This window comes from Neolamprologus brichardi, chromosome 22, assembly GCF_056152115.1.
Source record: "Neolamprologus brichardi isolate AB-2024 chromosome 22, ASM5615211v1, whole genome shotgun sequence".
NCBI lineage: Eukaryota > Metazoa > Chordata > Actinopteri > Cichliformes > Cichlidae > Neolamprologus > Neolamprologus brichardi.
Genome location: NC_142124.1, coordinates 217,214 through 241,627, shown reverse-complemented (window position 1 = coordinate 241,627; position 24,414 = coordinate 217,214). Strand labels below are relative to the sequence as shown.

General features: G+C 47.6%; 1 long non-coding RNA gene across 1 annotated transcript; it reads left to right on the top strand.

Annotated features, from left to right (window-relative positions):
- Positions 1-231: 231 nt before the first annotated feature.
- Positions 232-24,208, top strand: LOC148096515 (uncharacterized). The gene is made up of 2 exons (XR_015717103.1): positions 232-520; positions 23,624-24,208. It is a non-coding gene; the product is annotated as an uncharacterized LOC148096515 (long non-coding RNA).
- Positions 24,209-24,414: the final 206 nt, after the last annotated feature.

The following is a 24,414-nucleotide window of genomic DNA, read 5'->3' as shown; positions in this document are numbered from 1 at the left end:
CTCTCTGAGTCAGACTGCCTGAGCTCGCAGGTCGTCAGCAGAGTCTGAACTTAAATGTAAACAAACCCGGCTCCTCTCCGACCCTCTGTAGGTCTCCCCCAGTCTCCATCGTCAGCTCCGTCTCCCAGTGAGCTCGGGTCCATTGCTATAGCAACGGGTTGCCATGGGCAACGAGACACAGCCAGCGCCAGTCAGCATCCTCCTCCTCCTCGCAGTTGTTGTGAGAGGCAGGCAGGCAGAGGGGAGAGAAGGCGCGGCGCGTGCAGAGCAGCAGAGACGAGAGGAGAAGAAAGACGCTCTCCTCTCCTCGCCACCGGAATAAAACCCAAAAAGCAAAATAAAGACATCAGGCATCCAGTCAGACGCCTGCATTCTGCTGTCTGCGTCTCGGAGTGCAACAAGAGGATGGCAACAACTTGTTCATGCAGGAAAGTGTCTGTTCAGTGCAGGCGGTGACCCCGACGCCAAACCTGCTGCTGCCGAGCAAGAGTGCGCCGACATCACCTGCTGCCGCTGCAGGGTGAGTCCAACTTCCTGTCAATCTCATTCTACCTGAATCGTGCCTGTCAGGCGTCCTGTGGGTGCAGAGCAGCAGGGTTCAGGGTGGTGCAGCGAGGTGAGCCGTGGACCTCACCGTGTCGTTTCCATCGGCACAAAACATCAGCTTCTAATTTCTGTGACATCGTAGCAACGATGTCTCCGTGTGATAGCAACCGTTTCCTATGTTAGAAGGTTTCACCCCGAGGAGCCCACCATGGTCATGTTTGATCCCCGAGACCATTCAGACCCACAGACCTGTGGAGAGCAGTGGGTGTGTGAGTGTGTGTGTGTGTGTGAGTGTGTGTGTGTGTGTGTGTGTGTGTGTGTGTGTGTGTGTGTGTGTGTGTGTGTGTGTGAGAGAGAGTGTGTGTGTGTGTGTGTGTGTGTGTGTGAGAGAGAGTGTGTGTGTGTGTGTGTGTGAGAGAGTGTGTGTGTGTGTGAGTGCGTCTGTGGTCTTTTGACTGTGCCTTTATAATGGCAGCTACAGGTGGGTGCTGCCGCTCTCTCGCCCTCGTTTGCAGCTCTGTTTGAGTTAATGGCAGCAGACCTGACTAATCACAGACACTGACCACAGGCACTGATCACAGACACTGATAACAGACACTGACCACAGGCACTGACCACAGACACTGACCACAGACACGGATCACAGACACTGATCACAGACACTGACCACAGGCACTGATCACAGACACTGACCACAGGCACTGACCACAGACACTGACCACAGACACTGATCACAGACACTGATCACAGACACTGACCACAGACACTGACCACAGACACTGACCACAGACACGGACCACAGACACGGACCACAGACACTGACCACAGACACTGATCACAGGCACTGATCACAGACACGGACCACAGACACGGACCACAGACACGGACCACAGACACTGACCACAGACACGGACCACAGGCACTGATCACAGACACTGATCACAGACACGGACCACAGACACGGACCACAGACACGGACCACAGGCACTGACCACAGACACTGATCACAGACACTGACCACAGACACTGACCACAGACACGGACCACAGACACGGACCACAGACACGGACCACAGGCACTGATCACAGACACTGATCACAGACACTGATCACAGACACGGACCACAGACACTGACCACAGACACGGACCACAGGCACTGATCACAGACACTGACCACAGACACGGACCACAGACACGGACCACAGACACGGACCACAGGCACTGATCACAGACACTGATCACAGACACTGATCACAGACACGGACCACAGACACTGATCACAGACACGGACCACAGACACGGACCACAGACACGGACCACAGGCACTGATCACAGACACTGACCACAGACACGGACCACAGACACGGACCACAGACACGGACCACAGGCACTGACCACAGACACGGACCACAGGCACTGATCACAGACACTGACCACAGGCACTGACCACAGACACGGACCACAGACACGGACCACAGGCACTGATCACAGACACTGACGACAGACACGGACCACAGGCACTGATCACAGACACTGATCACAGACACTGACCACAGACACGGACCACAGGCACGGATCACAGACACGGACGACAGACACGGACCACAGGCACTGATCACAGACACTGATCACAGACACTGACCACAGACACGGACCACACACACGGACCACAGGAACGGATCACAGACATGGACCACAGGCACTGACCACAGGCACGGATCACAGACACGGACGACAGACACTGACCACAGGCACTGATCACAGACACTGATCACAGACACTGATCACAGACACGGACCACAGGCACGGATCACAGACACGGACCACAGGCACTGACCACAGACACGGACCACAGACACTGACCACAGGCACTGATCACAGACACAAACCACAGACACTGACCACAGACACTGACCACAGGCACGGACCATAGACACGGACCACAGACACGGACCACAGGCACTGACCACAGACACGGACCACAGGCACTGATCACAGACACTGACTACAGGCACTGACCACAGACACGGACCACAGACACTGACCACAGACACTGACCACAGGCACTGACCACAGACACGGACCACAGACACTGACCACAGACACTGACCACAGGCACTGATCACAGACACTGACCACAGGCACTGATCACAGACACGGACCACAGACACTGACCACAGACACTGACCACAGGCACTGACCACAGACACGGACCACAGACACTGACCACAGACACTGACCAGAGGCACTGATCACAGACACTGACCACAGGCACTGATCACAGACACTGATCCCAGACACGGACCACGGACACGGACCACGGACACTGACCACAGACACGGACCACAGACACTGATCACAGACACTGACCACAGGCACTGACCACAGGCACTGATCACAGACACGGACCACAGACACTGACCACAGACACTGACCACAGGCACGGACCATAGACACGGACCACAGACACGGACCACAGGCACTGACCACAGACACGGACCACAGGCACTGATCACAGACACTGACCACAGGCACTGACCACAGACAGGGACCACAGACACGGACCACAGGCACTGATCACAGACACTGATCACAGACACGGACCACAGGCACTGATCACAGACACTGACCACAGACACTGACCACAGGCACTGACCACAGACACGGACCACAGGCACTGATCACAGACACTGACCACAGGCACTGACCAAAGACACTGATCACAGACACTGACCACAGACACGGACCACAGACACGGACCACAGACACGGACCACAGGCACTGATCACAGACACTGATCACAGACACTGATCACAGACACTGACCACAGACACGGACCACAGACACGGACCACAGACACTGACCACAGACACTGATCACAGGCACTGATCACAGACACGGACCACAGACACGGACCACAGACACGGACCACAGACACTGACCACAGACACGGACCACAGGCACTGATCACAGACACTGATCACAGACACGGACCACAGACACGGACCACAGACACGGACCACAGGCACTGACCACAGACACTGATCACAGACACTGACCACAGACACTGACCACAGACACGGACCACAGACACGGACCACAGACACGGACCACAGGCACTGATCACAGACACTGATCACAGACACTGATCACAGACACGGACCACAGACACTGACCACAGACACGGACCACAGGCACTGATCACAGACACTGACCACAGACACGGACCACAGACACGGACCACAGACACGGACCACAGGCACTGATCACAGACACTGATCACAGACACTGATCACAGACACGGACCACAGACACTGATCACAGACACGGACCACAGACACGGACCACAGACACGGACCACAGGCACTGATCACAGACACTGACCACAGACACGGACCACAGACACGGACCACAGACACGGACCACAGGCACTGACCACAGACACGGACCACAGGCACTGATCACAGACACTGACCACAGGCACTGACCACAGACACGGACCACAGACACGGACCACAGGCACTGATCACAGACACTGACCACAGGCACTGATCAGACACGGACCACAGACACTGACCACAGGCACTGACCACAGACACGGACCACAGACACTGACCACAGGCACTGATCACAGACACTGACCACAGGCACTGATCAGACACGGACCACAGACACTGACCACAGGCACTGATCACAGACACTGACCACAGGCACTGACCACAGACACGGACCACAGACACTGACCACAGGCACTGACCACAGACACTGACCACAGGCACTGACCACAGGCACTGACCACAGACACGGACCACAGACACGGACCACAGGCACTGATCACAGACACTGACCACAGGCACTGATCAGACACGGACCACAGACACTGACCACAGGCACTGACCACAGGCACTGACCACAGACACTGACCACAGACACTGACCACAGGCACTGACCACAGGCACTGACCACAGACACGGACCACAGGCACTGATCACAGACACTGACCACAGGCACTGATCAGACACGGACCACAGACACTGACCACAGGCACTGACCACAGACACGGACCACAGACACTGACCACAGGCACTGATCCCAGACACGGACCACAGACACGGACCACAGACACTGATCACAGACACTGATCACAGACACAGCCGTCGGCCTGTTAGGTAAACGTTTCAAACCTGCCCATTTCTAAACTTCACGCCTTCTGTGACCCAAACATTCAGACGTGCCGCTGATCGTCGTGCGAGCGGGAAAAAGTGTTTCCTTTCATTCACAGCTTTACCTCCAAATTAAGCTAACAACGAGACGCAACAAGCTGAGCATCAACAGCTTGTTGCGTCAACAACTAGTCAAAGAAGGTAAAAAAATATGTTACACATACCAACAGACCTTCCTGCAGTGCCTTCAACGGCCACCAGGGGAGGCTTTGACTCACTGATGTAAACCATAGACTGTATATAAACAATGGCTATCATAGGGTAGTGACCCCACTTCCTGCTCCTTTGTGACTCTGATGGGAGTGTAGTCTTCGACCTTTGTGGTTTATTCATTTGGACCTGAGAGCAGAAACTCATCATGAAGGTGTCAGCTGAGCTCTGATCAGCTGATCGTTGTGGGAACAGGAAGTTTGCATCTAAAATAAATTCACAAATGTTCGCACACAGAAAGACCTGAAACTCTATTTAATACCTAATAATCACCATTTAGTGAAAGTGGTCTGTGCTCAGAATCAAAGCCACGCCTCTGTGACATCATCACTACATCATCAGCACAGAGTTTCTGAATGTCTGTTATTTATTTATACATTTACTCATATGAAACTAATTGAACACTGATCACCTGGGAACAGGAAGTCACACCTATCTCTGATACCAACACACCTGATCAGAAGAACTGGACTGGAACAGCCACCCCAGCAGTGATGGGTCAAATGACCTTTATTACCTTTGTGACCTTTTAGACCTTTGTGGACAAGCTGTGTCAAAAGAGTTAAACTGCACCAATCACAGCAGAAGCTAAACAACACAAGACTGAAAGTCAGAGGTCACACTTCAGCTCAGCTATGGTTTGAAAGTGTGATGGGAGATCATGACGCATCATCAGCAAATCCTAGTAGTGTAAAGGCAGAGCAGGTCATCTGCAGATCAGAAGGTTGGTGGTTCGAGCCCTGACTGCTCCAGTCACCACGTCTTGGCTAAGATGTTACATCAGGTTGCTCTCCGATGCGTGTGTTAGTTGAAAAGCATAGAAAACGTGCTTGTGTGAGTGGGTGAACGAGGCAAGTTGTACTGAGTGCTCAGATAAGCATGAGAACCTGTCCATTTTTTGTTCTTTAAATGAAATGTGAACATTGTGTGGATGCCAAACCACCAAAGACACATTTGTAACCAGCAGCTGTGATGGATTTTTAAAGGCTGAGCAGAAACACGCCCGCAGATGTCTGCTGCTCTGAAATCCATAAAGTATATCCGTTTGAGTGACTGCTATTCATTTCTTGGAATTTGTAAGTAACTGTGATATTGTTTTACATGGTAAACACATTTTTGTGCATTTCGTTTTGTTGGAAAGGTCACAGAATCATGACTTTAATAAACAATTCACTGCAAAGTCTGAGGGATGTAATGTGGCAGCAAGGATGTGTAAAAGGGAGGAGCTGACATGAGACAGAGACACAAAGAGACAAAAAGACAAAGACACAAAGGGACAATGAGACAAAATGACAAAAAGACAAAAAGACAAAGCGATAAAGACACATATGCATAAATACACAAAAAGACAAAGACACAAAGGGACAAAGAGACAAAAAGACAAAAAGACAAAGCGATAAAGACACATGCATAAAGACACAAAAAGACAAAGACACAAAGGGACAAAGAGACAAAAAGACAAAACGACAAAAAGACAAAGCGACAAAGAGACAAAGCGATAAAGACACAAAAAGACAAAGACACAAAGGGACAAAGAGACAAAAAGACAAAACGACAAAAAGACAAAGCGATAAAGACATATGCATAAAGACACAAAAAGACAAAGAGACAAAGAGACAAAGAGACAAAAAGACAAAGGGACAAAGAGACAAAAAGAAAAAGGAACAAAGAGACAAAAAGTAGTGCTGTCAGCGTTAATCTCGGATTTACGGACCGCCCCATGCGTGGGGCTGCATTAACAAGCTAGCTGCGCTAACACATTAACGCCACGCAGCCCCAGGCACGGGGCGAACAGAACTAACTCGCTGACGGTGATTTGTTGCATTAATGCGGTCAAGGCGTTAACGTCATTTTAACGAGATTAACAAAAAGACAAAGAGACAAAGAGACAAAAAGACAAAGAGACAAAGAGGCAAAGAGACGAAAAGAAAAAGGGACAAAGAGACGAAAAGAAAAAGGGACAAAGAGACGAAAAGAAAAAGGGACAAAGAGACAAAGAGACAAAGAGACAAAAAGACAAAAAGACAAAGAGACAAAGAGACAAAAAGACAAAGAGACAAAGAGACAAAGAGACGAAAAGAAAAAGGGACAAAGAGACGAAAAGAAAAACGGACAAAGAGACGAAAAGAAAAAGGGACAAAGAGACGAAAAGACAAAGGGACAAAGAGACGAAAAGACAAAGGGACAAAGAGACAAAGAGACAAAGAGACAAAAAGACAAAGAGACAAAGAGACAAAAAGACAAAGAGACAAAGAGACAAAGAGACGAAAAGAAAAAGGGACAAAGAGACAAAAAGACAAAGGGACAAAGAGACAAAGAGACAAAAAGACAAAGAGACAAAGAGACAAAGAGACAAAAAGACAAAGGGACAAAGAGACAAAAAGTCAAAAGGACAAAGAGACGAAAAGAAAAAGGGACAAAGAGACAAAAAGTAGTGCTGTCAGCGTTAATCTCGGATTTACGGGCCGCCCCATGCGTGGGGCTGCATTAACGAGCTAACTGCGCTAACACATTAACGCCACGCAGCCCCACGCACGGGGCGAACAGAGCTAACTCGCTGACGGTGATTTGTTGCGTTAATGCGGTTATGGCGTTAACGTCATTTTAACGAGATTAACACTGACAGCACTAACAAAAAGACAAAGAGACAAAGGGACAAAGAGACGAAAAGAAAAAGGGACAAAGAGACAAAGAGTTGGAGTTGGCTGAAGCTACGGTGATGTGAGGACATCTGCAGGCTCAGAGGGAATCAGCTGTTTCTGGGACTGAACTGATTGTCCTCTTGCTCACATGTTTGTCAGCTGATCTGAATCTCAGCACCGCCGTGGAGCTTACTTCATATGAAAGCCTGTGATTGACGTGTGAAGCTCTTCCCATCGCAGGTTTAAAGAAACTGCAGCATGAAAATGTTTTTCACACCATCAGAGGCAAAAGTGTTGAAACAGACTGTGAGCCACGCTGACGCCAAATCTGTCGACGTGTTTCATCCAAAAACAGTCCGAGTGTGGACTGCACATGCTCAGTACCAACCTGAGAAAGAACAGAGGAGCTGTCAGAATATTTATATCCACACCGTCCTCTTTTAACTTCATTTATATTTAGATGAACTGATCCATGTGTGAGATCCATATTTAATTACAGTTCTGAGACAACAGATGCACAGAAATAGACTCAGAAAAAAATAGACTCAGAAACAGGACAGATTTCTATACTTGACTGATTCTGATTCAGTGGAATTCTCTTTATTGGGGCCTCCTCACCTTTCACGGGAGACATTAATAGATCAGCCAAAAAACGCAGGTGGGTTACAGAGACATTACAGAGGTTAGAGACGTACTCCAACAGTAAAGAAAGAGAGATGCAGAAAGTAAACATGAACAAACAAGCACAAAAACAAAGGACTGTACACAGAAATAAGGATGTGGAGACGACCCATTCTCACACAAAGGGAAAACATGAGATGCAGGATGACCTCAAAGACATAAAAAAAGATGGAAAACGAGCAGAAATAGGCGCTAAGAGCATGTTTCCCACACACTGAATAAACCTGTTGGATTAGCAACCGTTTCTCTGTTCTGGGCACAGACGGACTCGATGTGGAGGCCGGGTGTGGCTCAGACCGAGCACCAGACTGGATGACAGATTCAATCTGTGCAGGTCTGAAAAACAGCGTTTAATCCAAGAGAATCACAATCAACCTGAAATATGAAGAAGGGCAGTGACAGCGCAGCACTTCCTGCTATCACAGAGACACATTTCATCAGGAGGGAGATGAGAAACAGAGAAAGTAATTACAGCGCTGAGATGAAGTGCAGACGGAGAAAACAGGTCCGATAGCTGAATCCAAAGTCATTAAACTGCAAACAGAGAGAGTCACAAAAACACAAGGAAACATTCAGATCTGAGAAGGCAGGGCGTAGAAAACCTGAAGAAAAGTTCATGAAACTGAAACAAGTGTGACTTCAAGGCACAAACCCTCCAACCTGCAGGGTTACGCCTCTGTCTGATTAGCCACAGTTCAAACTGTTCTGATGATGCACACGGTGCATTAGAATTAACCCGACAGTGATTTTATTCAATAACTGACTGACTTTGTCTGTAAAAACAAACCTTCTCAGACCTGGACATGATTATTGATTTCAGGAAGTCATCGTTCCTGCTGTCATTACCGCTGCAGACAGTCAGACTGTGGACAGGTATTTAGGCATTGGTCCATAAACAGTGCTTTGAGCCTCACTGAGGCCACCAAAACATTCAGTACAGTCTGTTCTTTTTAAAGGAAATGAGAACTTGTAATGTCTGAAACGCTGCTTGGTTTGGTAACATGACTCTGACGAACACGAATTGGCTGGAACGTCTGGTAGAAACTGCCAGAAAACTCTCAGGGCGTTTGCAAGACAGGCTTTTAGCCATTTATAGGACGCATGTGCTGGGAAGGCTCCGTCTGTTATCAACTGTTGTAACCGCTCACTTCACAGAGAGTTTGTGCCATTATCCTCCATTACGCTTGTTTTTCTGAGCCCAGTGAGAGCCGCTGCCACACTGATACGACTTTGTGTCGACGATTAGCGCCACGATCAGCCTCAGTGTGAAGCACAGCTGGACCTCAGAGAACATCTGCATGTTAGGCCCACCCTCCTCCCTGCTCTCTGTGGCGGTGACGGTCTCTCGGCTGTCCACCTGCTGAGGTGACTTATCGACGAGCTGTCGGGCATCGCCGTGGCAACAATCACGTTCCCTCATTAGGAAACACACAGTGGTCGCGTTGCTGCTGTTGAAAGCTGGGAAACATTTTCTGTTGTATTTTTCTTATTTATTACATCGTGAATAAAGACTTCCTGTTTTTGGTAACCTTGATGACCGCACTGCTTTACAGCATCTGCTGTTTAAACCTTCATCTGATGGGAAATAAAAACACAGAGTAGCTTTTCTCAAAGTTACAAAAGGTGTCCAAAGGTTGATTCATTTGGACATAACGGTTTCAGTGGGAGAAACATTTCATCAACATCCAGGTGACTTCTTCAGTCTCAGCTGACTGCAGGTTTCAGTCTTATAAACAAGGCTTTGCTATCCTACCCTGGAACACCACCAAGCCATTGGTTCAGGTCTGTGGATGACACCTGGGTGAAAATCAAATCTCAGGACGTTCCACGAGTCACGGATCACATTAACTCGGTGGACCGACACATCAAACTCACCAGGGAGGATATGAACAGTGGCAGGTTAGCCTTCTTAGACTGTGTACCGTAAACCTACACATACGGATCAGTATCTAAGGTTTGACTCATGAAGCGCCTTAAGGCGACTTTTGTTGTGATTTGGCGCTATATAAATAAAGTTGAATTGAATTGAACTCTCATCATCCACTGGAGCACAAACTGGGCGTCATCAGGACGCTACAGCACAGAGCGAACACCATCCCCACTGACACAGCAGCCAGGGAGGCAGAAGAAGGCGGAGTCAAGGGGCCATTTGTGGGTCTCCACTCTCCCTCCACATACGGGCTGCTCCACCTCACCAACCGACATAAACCCTGGAAAAGTCGTGGCATTTGCTAGCGTGGTCTACAGAACTGCATTTCAGAATATTTCTCCTGTTTTGGCTTCCTGTTAAATCCAGGATTCAAAATCCTGCTCCTCACTTACAAGGTCTTAAATAATCAGGCCCCATCTGATCTTAATGACCTTGTAGTACCATATCACCCTATTAGAGCACTTCGCTCTCGCTCTGCAGGCCTACTTGTTGTTCCTAGAGTATTTAAAAGTAGAATGAGAGGCAGAGCCAACTGCTAACCAACTCTGAGCTTGTAATCCTGTTTTCAGGGACGTGACGTTTGCTTGTTGTGGGAGAACAGCCAGCCCTTTTCTACTGCAGCTGAAAGAAGCTGGAGGGTTTGTGGTCCTCAGGTAGTTTGAGTTTAGGAGCTGTGGGCCAATCATGACTCAACCCAGTGAGGATTGACTCTGGTGTCCTGATAATGCACAGCAGCTGAGATTGAGTCCTCACCTGTCAGTCAGGAGGGTAGCTGTGTGTGTGTGAGACGTTGTGGTGATTGTCATTCCCAGCTGCAGCTTCACACTCAGATGGATGTTCATGTGTTTGCATGTGTGCTGTGCAGACACACACAGTGCTGTGAGGCCGTGCATGTTGTTCATCCTCACAGTGACGTGTGTGCAGGAGCAGCAGATCCAGGAACAGTGTGTTTGCTCCTGTTTATAGCCTGGAAGTGTCCCAGAGCCTCGCCCAGCGCTCAGCACTGTCTAAATATTCCTGCAGTGTTTCACTGCTGCTGTCTCTCCAGCACAGCCTCAAAATATCACCCTTCACTTCAGAGCTCTGAGTCTGCGAGCTTTTCTTCTTAGCGAAGAGTTCCAGTGGCTCACACCAGTCGCTTTTACTGGTCTGTGTTCAAATTGTGGGTTTTAACAACACTGGCTTGAAGTTGCCCTACAGCCGATCCTGACACACATTACTGCTGTAATAATAAGAATCTGTTCATTTATGTAGCACACACTCAAGTCTGCTGCTCCACCCACAAATGCATTGCTCTTATAAATATGGCACCCTTTAAAATAAACAGACTTTCCACCTGAGAAGAAGCATAAGCGACTAATAACTCCTGTACTCTTTTTAGTTTGTCAAAATACTTCTGAGTATCACTTTAGTCCCAGAGAAAGACAAATAAAGAAACACTTTGTTTCAACTGGAGACCGACACAGGAGCCCAAAACGATTGGACGCTTTGAATCTGCTGTTTGTTGTGCAGATGCTGAACAAGCATGCATGCACTGCCACTGAGAGTCGCTTATGGAGAGATCCACTGTGTGAGTGGATGATGGAGCTGCTACATCGAACCAGCAGTTACATCATAGCTAAAAAAAGCTGTTTGTGCAGAATGTTGTCTCCAAAAGATCTGTTTGGACAAAAGTGTGTGTGTGTGTGTGTGTGTGTGTGTGTGTGTGTGTGTGTGTGTGTGTGTGTGTGCGTGTGTGTGTGTGGCAAGGTGTTTCTGCGCAGTGTACCAGGGGCACGGAGAAAAGTTGTCGTACCACAGGCACGAGGAGTGTGTGTGTGTGTGTGTGTGTGTGCGTGTGTGTGTGTGTGTGCGTGCGTGTGTGTGTGTGTGTGTGTGCGTGTGTGTGTGTGTGTGTGTGTGTGTGTGTGTGTGCGCGTGTGTGTGTGTGTGTGCGTGTGTCTGTGTGTGGCAAGGTGTTTCTGCGCAGTGTACCAGGGGCACGGAGAAAAGTTGTCGTACCACAGGCACGAGGAGTGTGTGTGTGTGTGTGTGTGTGTGCGTGTGTGTGTGTGTGTGCGCGTGTGTGTGTGTGTGTGGCAAGGTGTTTCTGCGCAGTGTACCAGGGGCACGGAGAAAAGTTGTCGTACCACAGGCACGAGGAGTGTGTGTGTGTGTGTGTGTGTGTGTGTGTGTGTGTGCGTGTGTGTGTGTGCGCGTGTGTGTGACTGTGTGTGTGTGTGTGTGTGTGTGTGTGTGTGTGTGTGTGTGTGTGTATACCATCATAGCTCTGCTGTCAAAGCCAAACTGGAGACTTGGTGGAGCTACATCATCTGTTAATTGAATTCTTTCTTGCATGAAAGCAGCAACACACACACACACACACACACACACACACACACACACACACACACACACACACACACACACACACACACAGTGAGGAAACAGTAGAGCAGTAAATTGACAGTATGTATAATCCAGGGATTTATTCGGCTCTCCTTCCTGCAGAGTCTCAGTTTCCCAAAGTTAAAACCGAAACGTTGCACGCACGCGTGGACTTGCTGACAGCAGGTTAAAGCTGACGCCGCAGTCGCTGATTGGTCAGATTATGTCAGTCTCTGCAATGAATGTGATCTTTTTTTGCTATCAGGCTGTTGAACTGTCACTGACCCCCGCCCTCCTGCCACCCTACTCACTGCCTCCAACCCTCCCAAACAAACCCCAGTGACATACCCACATACACATGGCAGTGGACTGTTATCTGGAACGCTGCACGTCGCCAACACTGAACTTTACAGTAATCCAGTGTGCTGCACCAAGCTGCACAGAGGCAGTAACCATGGCAGCAACAAGCTCTAAGCACCAACATCAGGAAGGAGGAAGAGGAGAAGCCGCAGAAGAACCAGGGGCTCAGAGAAGATGTGGAGGGTGACGGTAACAGTGGTCCCAGTGGTCCCAGTGGTCCCAGTGGTCCCAGTGCAGTGACTCACAGGCTAGGCGAGTGGCTCCAGCAGATCTCAGGAACAACGTCAGAGATCTCTGTCCAGAAGAGCGCAGTCCCAGGAACAGCTAAGATACTGCAGGACCCTCAAGCTCCCAGGCCTCTGGTAGAGGACCCGAGCTGGAAGGACAGACCCGCAGGAGGGCTGCACTCTTTATATATCTATACACATGTGCATGTATTATATGTTCTGAGCCAGGCACCATATTCCATTCATACCTGTCGGTCAGTAGAGCTCTGTGTCTTCTTCTGTGGTGTTTACACTTCATCTTTGGATTTTCCTCTAAAAACATCTTCATGCTCATCCTGAGCCTGGTTGGAGGACGATGCTGCCGCCACCCGTGTTTCACTAAAGACTGACCGCCATGATGGCAGTGCGGACTTCCTGTGTGCTGTACCTGCAGTGCAGGTGTGTCATGAATGATCCAGGTGTGGTTGTTGTTCAGAGGCTGGACTGGCAGCAGGAAACGCTGCTGTTAAAGGTGCTGATCTCAGGTGGAGTTTTACTTTTCTTATAGATGTCTGCGTGTTGTTGACTCGTTCCTGCTTTTATAATCAGGAACTGTTTGGAGTGTGGGTCAGGATTCAGGGAGCGCCCCCTGCTGGCCTTTCTCCAGCTGCTGTTGTTTGACCTGCTGTCAAACCTTTGCTGTTATAAATGTGTGAAACAGCATCTGCCCAGGAACAACAAACTCTGATCTGCTGATTAATTCAGTACAGAAAGCTTAGTGTGAAACAGGAAGTACGGCGATGCAGAGAACACGAACTTCCAAAATAAAAGTATGGATGGCTCATTATTTAACAGAATACATAGAGCAGTGGTTTTGGGGGGGATTGAATGGTTTTTCAAGATCGTAACATTTTCATTTTTCCTTCTTTGTTTGGATTTTGAACTTTTCCGAATCGTTTCCTGTCACAGTACCGAGTCTGCTGTGTTTGTGTGACTCTGTAATTATATTATTTGATTATTGCTGTTCGTTTGGTTTCCTGTAGTTCATAGTGGAGTCCTTCCTTCCTCAGTGTTGTGTCTTTGTCCCGTGTCCCACGCTCCGTGTTCTAAGCTTGCATGTCTTGAGTTTGTGTGTTTCCTGTTTCTCTGTATCTAGTTGTGCGTCCCCTCGTCTCGTTAGGTCTGATCAGTCCCAGCTGTTCCCCTCCTGTTGTCCTGCTTGTGGATTTAAACCCCATGTTGTCCTCTGTCCGTTGTCGTGTCGTATCCTCATTGTGTTGTGTTTCCCTCCATGGCCCTGGTTTATTTTCTACTTTGAGTTTAGTTTAGTTTTGTGTGTTTGATGTTTTCCAGCAGTAAAGCTGCTGTTTGAGTTTGGGTCCCCATCCTGCCTGCCACACAACACTAACCGTGACATTTTCAGAGACGGGTCACAAAACAATGGCCCCTCCATTCTGTGGAGAGCTGGCTGTAGCTTAGGTGGTAGGGCAGGTTGATGGTTCAATCCCGAGCACGACTTGTTGAGCCTGTTAGATGGAAACAGCATAGAAAGAAGACCAAATTCAAACTAGAAACGACAGCAGAGGGGACAGAAGACCACCAAAGTGAGACAGGAAGTGACCAAACCAATGACAGACTCACGTACCTGAAGGACGAGGAAGGAACGGGAAGAAGTAAGATATAAATGTAAACCAGGAAACCCTGAAACATAAACATATCAGAAAGAGACCAAACTCCTGACATTCTCACTTCCTTGGTTTTGCCTACTCTTTCCTCTGGTTTCCAGTGGTTAGCCGGGCAGGCAGCTTTGTTTTCCCCGTTTTTCAGGTTGGCCCTGATCAGCATGCGAACAGCAGCCTGTTTACCTCATCAAACAAACTGGCCTTCAGAGCGGCTCCAGGCTGACGACCTCAGCCAGGAATCGATGCTGAGGAACCCTGAGAGGGAAGCTGAGGGTGATGAAGACCAGGTCATGTGATGCTCTTTTCTCTCTTTGACTGACCCAGAGAGCATAACAACGATGGGACCGGACTCACCTGTGAACCAGTGGCGTGTCTAGACAATTTTTGTTGGGGGGGCAGGTAGGGGCACAGATTTGGAGAAGGGTGGCAGAGGTAATTGGCAGATAATGTTAAAAAAATCTACCAACCGTTCACCATAATTCAATAACCCTATAAACCTAATAACCAAATGTGCTTTTAACTGTTATTAGAATGAGATTTTAACCACTACGGTGCAAAGTTTCTAGATACTGCGTTGATAAAGTACAAGAGACACAATCAGTCAGTGTTTATTCAGCAGTCAAGGACAGCAATGTTTGCATAGTATTTTTACTGACGTGTAGTGCACATGTGTTTGGGCAAAAACATTTTTGAATATTAAAATATGAACATTTGTAACATACAACTGGCAAATTAGCCAATGCAAAACTTTATCTGCCTGTTAAAAAAAGAAGATCATCTTCTCACAAACTGGTGTTTGATTTTGAAACAGGAAAAAGTGGGGAAACAACTGAAAAGACTAACATTTGAATGAAACCTGAAAACAAGTAAATACTTTCTATGCTGCCTTATGGTAAACTTTGGTAATATTGATAAAGAACAACACTGGCTGATGATGAAACACAGTCAGCTGACATGGTGACACTGCCAGTATTAACCTGCAGGGCTGGACTGGGACAGAAAACTGGGCATTTTGACTAGAGACCGGCCCCCCAGGTGTTAAAGCCATAAAGCCTTTGAATGAAAACAAACACTGCTGTGACAGTGATGTACAGTCTTGTTGGTATATGTATGATTTCTATTCATTTTACGTCAGATCAAAACTTTCAGATAATTATTTATTAAAGCAAGATATTTTAAATGAGAATAAGAAAGTATGTCTTTGTGCCCCCCTCTCCCTGTTAATGCCCTACCTGCCCCCTGGCAACACTTTGCTAGACCCGCCCCTGCACAGTTACCAGCTGTCAGCTGCTTAGAAAACAGAAACAGTTCATAACTTCAACTCATCCATGTCACCTAAAAGGTAAACCTGTTTCTCCATCACCTGTTCAGCTCTGATGATTCAGTAAGGACGTCTCCTGGTTTCATCTTCATGTTTCCCTCTCACCACATATCCAAACCATCATGACCAGCAGCTTTACAGCTGTGGCTCCAGCAAACATCAGCTGATACTAGAAATTAATATTAAATAAATTCTAACAACAGCTGATCAAGCTTAGACGTGCTGCTGTTGTTTAGCGCGACATCAGCTGGTTTCCTCTTTCTGGAGCAAAGTGGGTGATAAACAAACAAGAGAGACGATCAGCTGATCATTGATCAGTTTCATGATTGAAGTTGCAACAGGAGAGGGAGGGGAGAGGATGAGAGAAGAAGAGGCAGCTGTGCAGCAAAGACAGAATAACTGCAGCTTTGTGTCTTTTTCATTGTAGCTGAAGTCCGGGACAAACTGTGTCTCTTCTCAGCTCAACACGAAACGCGTAATATTGTCTCTGAATACGAGACGACTCCGTCTTTTTATGGGACGGTTGGAAACTCTACAAACTAACCTTATGAATAAAATAAAGTTCAACATCAGTAACATCATAGCACCACCCAGCTGTATAGAAACTCTGTCATGCTAGCTAGCACGCAGTACGAGTTATTGTAACTGACTGTAAAAAGTCAGCACAACGAAAATAAACTCCACCTAAACTTGGTTTATATCTGACCAGACAGACTGCAGGTCATAACTTCTTACCTGAAGTTCAGTTCACCTGATACTTGGACCGGCGGCTGCCTCGGGTCTCTCCTCCTCCTGCCTCCCCTTCCCTCATCCACCTGCTGGCCTCTGTGGAAGCTCCACCATAGCCACCACCAAACAACTGAGTTATTTTTACACATCGACCAGCATCTGGCCAATCCACCACCTCTCATTGTTCATGCCGTTACAAAATAAATAAATTTTCATCAGCCCACCGAGCAAATGCCCGATGGCCAGTCCAGCTATGTTAACCTGTTAATCTTTCGCTGAAAATAGTTTTCTGCGGTGCCTCTTTCTGCTTGGCTCTCCTTCCTTTGCTAACATGATGCTCATAGTGCAGAAGCTGGTGCTGCATTCACTTACCCTCGGATATCTGAGCTTCACTGTGAAACCATAATCACACATTTGATATTTCATTGAATTTTATTGTTTTAGCTTCGGGGTGGCACCTGGGGTAGCCAGTCTGGTTGGGGGGGTGGCCTGTGCCCCCCCAGGTCACCCCGCTGGACACGCCACTGCTGTGAACACATCACTGCAGACACTGTTGGGTTTTCCGATTCCCTTCAGACTAATAACCAGAAACAGCTTTCCATCGATCAAGTTCATCAGCTGATCAGCAAAGGAGGAGCTGCAGCTGATAGGACATCACACTGGCTTCGTTCAGCCCTCCAGGCTGTTTGCACCAGTGAAAAACAGCCAAATATATGTAAAATAAAGGAAACAGAGTCATAAACACTTTAGCTACCTGTTGAATTACTGTGCTGTCATTTCCTGCTCTCCTCTGAATCACCGTCTGGTTTCAGAGCGTCCACAAACAGCTCATCCTTGGAAGGCTCCTCTCTCTGTCTCCCACTCACATCAGCATCCTCCTCTCTCGCCCACTCCCACTCACATCAGCATCCTCCTCTCTCGCCCACTCCCACTCCTCCACTCTCTCCACGCCAACACATCACTTCACTGAGCGGCTGCAAACAGGTTACGCAACAGACGACAGAGGTTTGATCTGCAGGAAGTAACCCGACCTCAGCGTTCACAGCTGGACCGCCGTGTGTGTGTGTGTGTGTGTGTGTGTGTGTGTGTGTGTCACACACTCTTTAAAATCAAAGCGTTCGGGCTGCTCAACAAAAATTAAACTGTTTGATGACGTTTTCTGATCAATAATACGTCCGATTCGATCGTTGGCTCCGGGTTCATGTTCAGACTGTATGAGCCACATTTACTGTGTGTTCTGAAACGAAACGCTGTTTCTCACCAGTGTCTATAATAATCAATAATCAGTATAAATACCTAAAATAAGGATAAAAAGAGCAAACTCAGGTGTAAGCAGTCACACTCATTCAGCTACAGCACTCCTCACACAGAGGCTGAGTGTGTGAGGACTTGTTTCTCTGTGTGTATGTGGGGGGGGGGGGGGGGTCACAGTCTGTTTGTGGGGCTTACAGTGTGGCTGCATGGATGGGGGGGGGGGGGGGGGTCACAGTCTGTTTGTGGGTCTTACTGTGTGGCTGCATGGATGGGGGGGTCACAGTCCTGTATCAGCCTCACAGCTTGTGTGAAGAACCTTCCAGCATCCTGCTGCTCCTGCAGCTGCTCTACCTGTCACCAGATGGCAGGGGGGAGAGCAGGCCATGGTGTGGGGGGGGGGGGTGTCTCCGATGATGGAGACTGCTTCCAGGGACGGCAGAGGGACACCAGCCTTCCTACTGGCAGTCCTAACAAGCCTGTTGTTCCAGCTGCCAGACCAGCTGTGAAGCGTCAGGGTGTTTTCTGTGGGGCGAGGTGTCGGGGTCCTGAGATGGGGGCTGCAGATGCTTTTTGATGCTGGTCTGATGGTGGAGAAGGATGGGCCGTCAGCCAGGTGCCCACCCAGGAACACTGCTTACCCTCTCCACAGCAGCACCATTTATGGTGAGGTCAGTGTGGTGACCCCGTGACAGCTTCTTCCTCGCTTGGACGATGAGCTGCAGCATCTCCCGAGCTTTGTTCTGAGCTCTCAGCAGAGAATAAGTCTGGTCAGTCTGTGGTTAACGGTATGTGATGTATTGATCCTGCAGGGACATCAGTCCTCTGCATTTAACCCTTCCCTCTGTGCAGCAGTGGGCAGCCACGGCGCCCAGGGAGCAGCGTGTTGGGACAGTTCCTACCTCGGGGTAGCCGTTCAGTGGATTCAAACCCACGACCATCCGATCCCCCGACTCAGCTGTGGCACCGTGACTGTCATGAACATAACTTCACGTGTAGGAAACACGCGGGCTGCTCGCCGTTATGACCCAGCACAGTGAGCTCTGACCTCCACCCAGTTCAAACTTGTCCGAGAACTTTCCGACATTCCTTTGATTTTCACGGTGACGGCTGTTCAAAGGCTTCGCGCTGATGGCGCTCTGAGTGAGAGTGACGCCTCTGAGGTCAGCATGATTTGCTCCATCAAATCTAATTACTTATTTTAGGTTTTCACGCATTTTCAGAGCCACAGCTGCAGCCTTCAGGGACTCTGAGGCTCCTGCATTATCAAGCAGAGCATGCTGCTGTGCTTTCACCTCCACAGTGATGAATCAGCTCAACGTGTAATAAAACTGTAAACAGCTTTAAAGCACTGATTCCATGTTCTCAAAAAGTCCACACCTCTTTCTTTTCCTGCAGAAGTTCAGAAAGTGAAGCTGAACTGAATGAGAATGAAGGAGGAGAAAGTTTAGCTGTGCACCATCAGCAAACCCTCCACGGGTGTCCTGCCCTCGCCTCGTTAAAACTGATCACACTCGCCATCACGACGCGATGCAAAGCGATGTTTTGAGAGGTTTTACATCAGTGAATAACTCACCGAGGGATGCGTGCTGTTCAGAGTGCTTATAACACGTCTGCAGGTGAAAAGCTGAACCACTAAGACGATCTCATTAACGTCATCTAACAAACTGTATGATCCTGTCCACCGTACAAGTCTGTAAAGGAGGAAAACAGCTTTAGTGGAACTACAATGAGCCATGAAGACGCCCGTCCGGGCTCTCTGACCCTCGTCTTGATTCTGACGTCTTGTTCCAGCTGAGCGGAACGCCGCCGGGCATTTTCCACGCTGCTCAGAAATCCTGACTTCAGGACCAGGGGCGATTCTAGGATCGGAGCTTTGGGGGTGCTGAGCACCCAGAGAGCTGCCAGCTAAGATATACTTTACTCATCACAATGAGACGTCTTCCCGTCTCTTTTGGTCCCTGCATCCTCTCTGTCCTCGTCGTCTGCTGTCTCCATCTCCGTTATCAGTCATCATAATTTTACCATCTCTGTGCACGTCTGCAAATTTCTTTATTAAATCATAAGATTCTTAATTCATCAAGTCTCTCTGTGCCTGGGTCACAAAACATGACATCACTGCTTTGTACATTTTAACACAATTTAATCCCACATTTGTGAAAGAAAAGAAAAACACTTTTTTGAAAAGTCTGTAACAAAACCATCAAATCTGATCAAGGTTATTTAAATGCTGCATAAGAAGAATGGATTGGAATAAAAATACATATCCTAACCTTAATTACTGGGAGAATAATGAATGATGCTCACAGTGAGTAAGAAGTAAACTGAGTGCATTTTGTGGACAGAGATTCACTTTTAATGTGTGTGTTTAATATAATACAGATACATAAAAACACTCCAAAACAGGATAAATTATTACAAATAAATTATTACAAATAAATTATTACAAAATATTTAAAAAATATATAAAAATGGAGGCAACTTTGCCTGTGGTAGTATGTATAAAACATCTTTACTGCAGACACTAATTTTACTAATTTAAATACTAATTTTGTGTTGTAAGATTTATGAGTTTCATGCTTTCATAGTGGTACTTAGGAGAGCTTCACATTTTCTTAGGTGGTCCACACTGTAAACAGTGTGAGAAACACTGATAAGTGTCTGTGTGCTTCTGGAAAACATTTAAAGCTGCAGTACAGAATCTTTGAAACAAGCTTAAAACATGTTTAGAAACAGAGCATCTGCTTCTCTTTACAGCCACTCACTCCACCAGGGCTGTTTGACACTGACAGTGTGCAAATGTGATGCACGTACTGCGGCAGTCATACAGACGACTGGATGGTCCAAACGTTGGCCGACCTGTTACTGGCTGAGGTTTCAGTAGAGTTGTGGCTGAACCACATAAAAATATATCATTAATTTTAATCTCCCCGATCAATGATAATGTTATGTTGTAATGTTGTTAAAGAGGGTCAAAAATGTTTCAACCCAGTTTGTTTAGCAGATTCTGTACAGCAGCTTTGATATAGGGAGGACACAACTTCCTGATTGTGTGAGTTTCTGTTGTGCCTGTCACTGTTCCCTGTCTGTTTGCTTACCTGGTTCTTCCTGACCTTGTACTTTCTCCTCACGTTCCCTCTTTCCTCTCTCCCTCTTTGGACTGACAATCATACACAAACAGATTCAATTAGATGATAAATTACATTAATATGACAAAAAATCTATTAAGATCACTAACAAAAAGTCCTCTCAGTGTACTTTCACCCAAAAGGCAAATAACCAAACTACATGAACATCTAATAAAAGATAAATATTGAAACACTGATCCAACATTATTCTTGATTCACGGATCATTTGATTTTACACTTTTACCTGAACGTGGCTCCTTTTTTTGAAAAAACTTCCTCATATCCATTATGAACCAGACTGTCTGTACACACACACACACACACACACACGCACGGACACACACACACCGGGAGTTAAAAAGTTAATGGGTATCCAGTCAGTTAGCTAGTTAGGGTAAGGGTTTGAAATTATACTATAGTATCCATTTCAAACAGGACAGTGGTAACAACAGCAGGCTACAGATAATGTTAAGTTTTAGATTTTAAATAGGCTGTATACATTTCAATGGGAGCAACAGGACGGTCAAATGTCGCTGATTTTACTACAGAGCAGGACGGATTGTAGGGCAGCAAATATCGTTGGAAAACACGTTTTCAACACTGCAGGTTACCTGGTGTAATGTTTTTCAGCTAAAAAGAAACATGGTCTGACTCCTACCAACTGTATAAAGAGTAACTGAAGGTTAAATGCAGCTAATATGTCCTGTTTTAAATCAGACACTTACACCTCCGCTGCGTCTCAGCCACCATCGCTCTGGCAGCAAGCTGGAACAAACCATTTTGGGAGGGGGGGTTATCGATACTTTTGTTGTTAAAATGTTACGTCTCAACTAAGTACTGTATGCTTTTTATATTTTAGTAGTGTGTCACACAAACAGCAAATATTGTCAAAAAAAAGTGAGAAATCTTTGGGGGTGCTTTGATTCATTTTTTAGCCCAAAAATGGGCTGAAATCGCCCCTGTTCAGGACGAGGATGGGGGTTTATCCCTACACGTGAAGCTTGTGCTTTTAGTGTTGAACTTGATTGTCATCAACCTGCCAGGCGGCGGGTGGGTGTCAGGTGGCCGTGGACACCCACCTTTGAGAACGAGGCTACATAGAGCTTGAATGCGTTCAAATCAAGGTCAGAGGTCAAGTTTTGTGAAAATGTTGTGAATGTGCCAACCCGCGAGTTTTTAAACCATGCCACATTTACTTTGCAGCTTTCTCAGTGGTGCAGTATAACATGAGGCTACACCAGCACCATTCTGCTAGTCTTTTGACGTGACAGCCAAAGTGTGGTTAAACTCTCAGAGAATAATCCTTCTGTCAGATTGCTGTGACTGTGTGGATTTGCAGGATGCCTGAAGTTCAAAGAGCCAACAAGCTACCAGTTGCACCTGTTGGAAGATATGATGCAGTGTAGGGTTAGTGACCTGGTAGTTATGAGTTCTGGAGCTGACACACCCATCCTGCTCCCCGAGGAGTAGCGCTGGCAGCCATTTGAAAAAACAGCTGCCTGAGGTGGTTCGAGAGGCTGACCAGGATGGCAGGACAGACACATCAGTCCTCAACAACACACCTCTAAGGTTCCTGGCATGCAAACGTTGGTAGATGTCGTTTGATGGTATCTGTTTCTTTATTGGACAGGGGAGGAAAAGGCCGTGTTGGAGGTTTAGGGTTCGTTAAATAAGCATCAGAACCATTTGCACACATCCTGAGCTTCAAACTGTTTCTGTGAACTCTTTCTACTCTAAAGTAGGAGGCCTGGAAAACCTCTTTGATAACCTCCTTCTCTCCAATTAGCACTCAGTGTACATGCTTCATATCCATGCTGTTTGGACGAGGACTGATCGCCTGGTTTGTGGCCTGTAGGGGAGATGCGAGTAGCAGAGGTTCATTCCAGCTCTGTTTGACTTTCAGGTTTTGGATGCAGAGAGCAGGGAAACGCAGCAACATTTGAAGCCTGTTGAGCTTTAATCTGCATGTGGGAAGCAAATGAGGAGCTTGTTTGCAGAAGCAATGTTTGAAAGAACGACGCCCACAGACCCGCCCACAGGCTGCTGGCAGGAGAACAACAGGAAACACTGAACTTACAGAGACGTTCACAGCTCGGCTTTATAAGGAGACTCTCGGAAACACTTCTGTCCATCGCAGGTTACAAAGCATCACAACGCACATGCTCCCAGAAAGCACCGATGTTCCTGACCCTTTCTGTGTACGTGGTTGCAGGGTTCAGGTCATTTCTGCAGCTGTGCAGGTGATGCTGTGTTTCAGTGTCGTCGACGGGGTTGTAACTTCTTCTCTCTGAAGGGTAGAATAATAAGAGGTTCTTCACATCCCTGTTTCTGCTGTTTATCTCTGCAGGCTTTTCAGACGCCGACCTCGTGACTCCAAGATGATCATCTCCTCTGGACTGAGAAGGAGAATCAGCTTCTGAAGCCACCAAACATTTCTCAACATGGCAGACGACCTCTACAGCAGCACCTTCTCTGCTTCGGAATCAGACTTCTCCTCATCGTCTTCGTCCTCAGCTTCAGCCGCCTTCCTCACCCTCGAGCAAAGGGCGGCCTTCGTTTTCGTCCTCATCCTCTTCATCTTCTTGGGCCTCCTGATCGTCCGTTGTTTCCGTATCCTCCTGGACCCGTATCGGAGCATGCCCTCCTCCACCTGGACCGACTACATGGAGAAGGACACCTTTGATTATCGGATTTCCTGACAGGCAGCCTGAGAGGCAGCAACCCTGACAAACAACAGTTAAACTGAGGTGACGATCGCGCTAAGAAGGTGAAGCACAAACACAGGTGCACATTTTCCCACAAGGCGGAGAGAAACCAGACCGACAGGCCACAGGGTTAAAGATGCCTCTGTGACGCTTTGTTGGCTGCTAAATCAGCAACCAGGCCATGTGTAAAGTTTATTTATTCTACAGAAAGTTGGTGAAAAAGAAAAGGTGAGCTCCAAGTTTAATAAAAACACGACTTCATGTCAGGCCTCTAACCTGGCCTCTAACCTGGCCTCTAACCTGGTGCTGCTGAGGCATTGTTGTTATATATGAACTGTGGGAAACGTGCGCTCTGTGTTTAGCTTCCGATCGTCGCCTCAGTCTGCCCGGCAGGCAGCACGTCTGGGTAAAAATCTGCACTTGTCTCAAATCA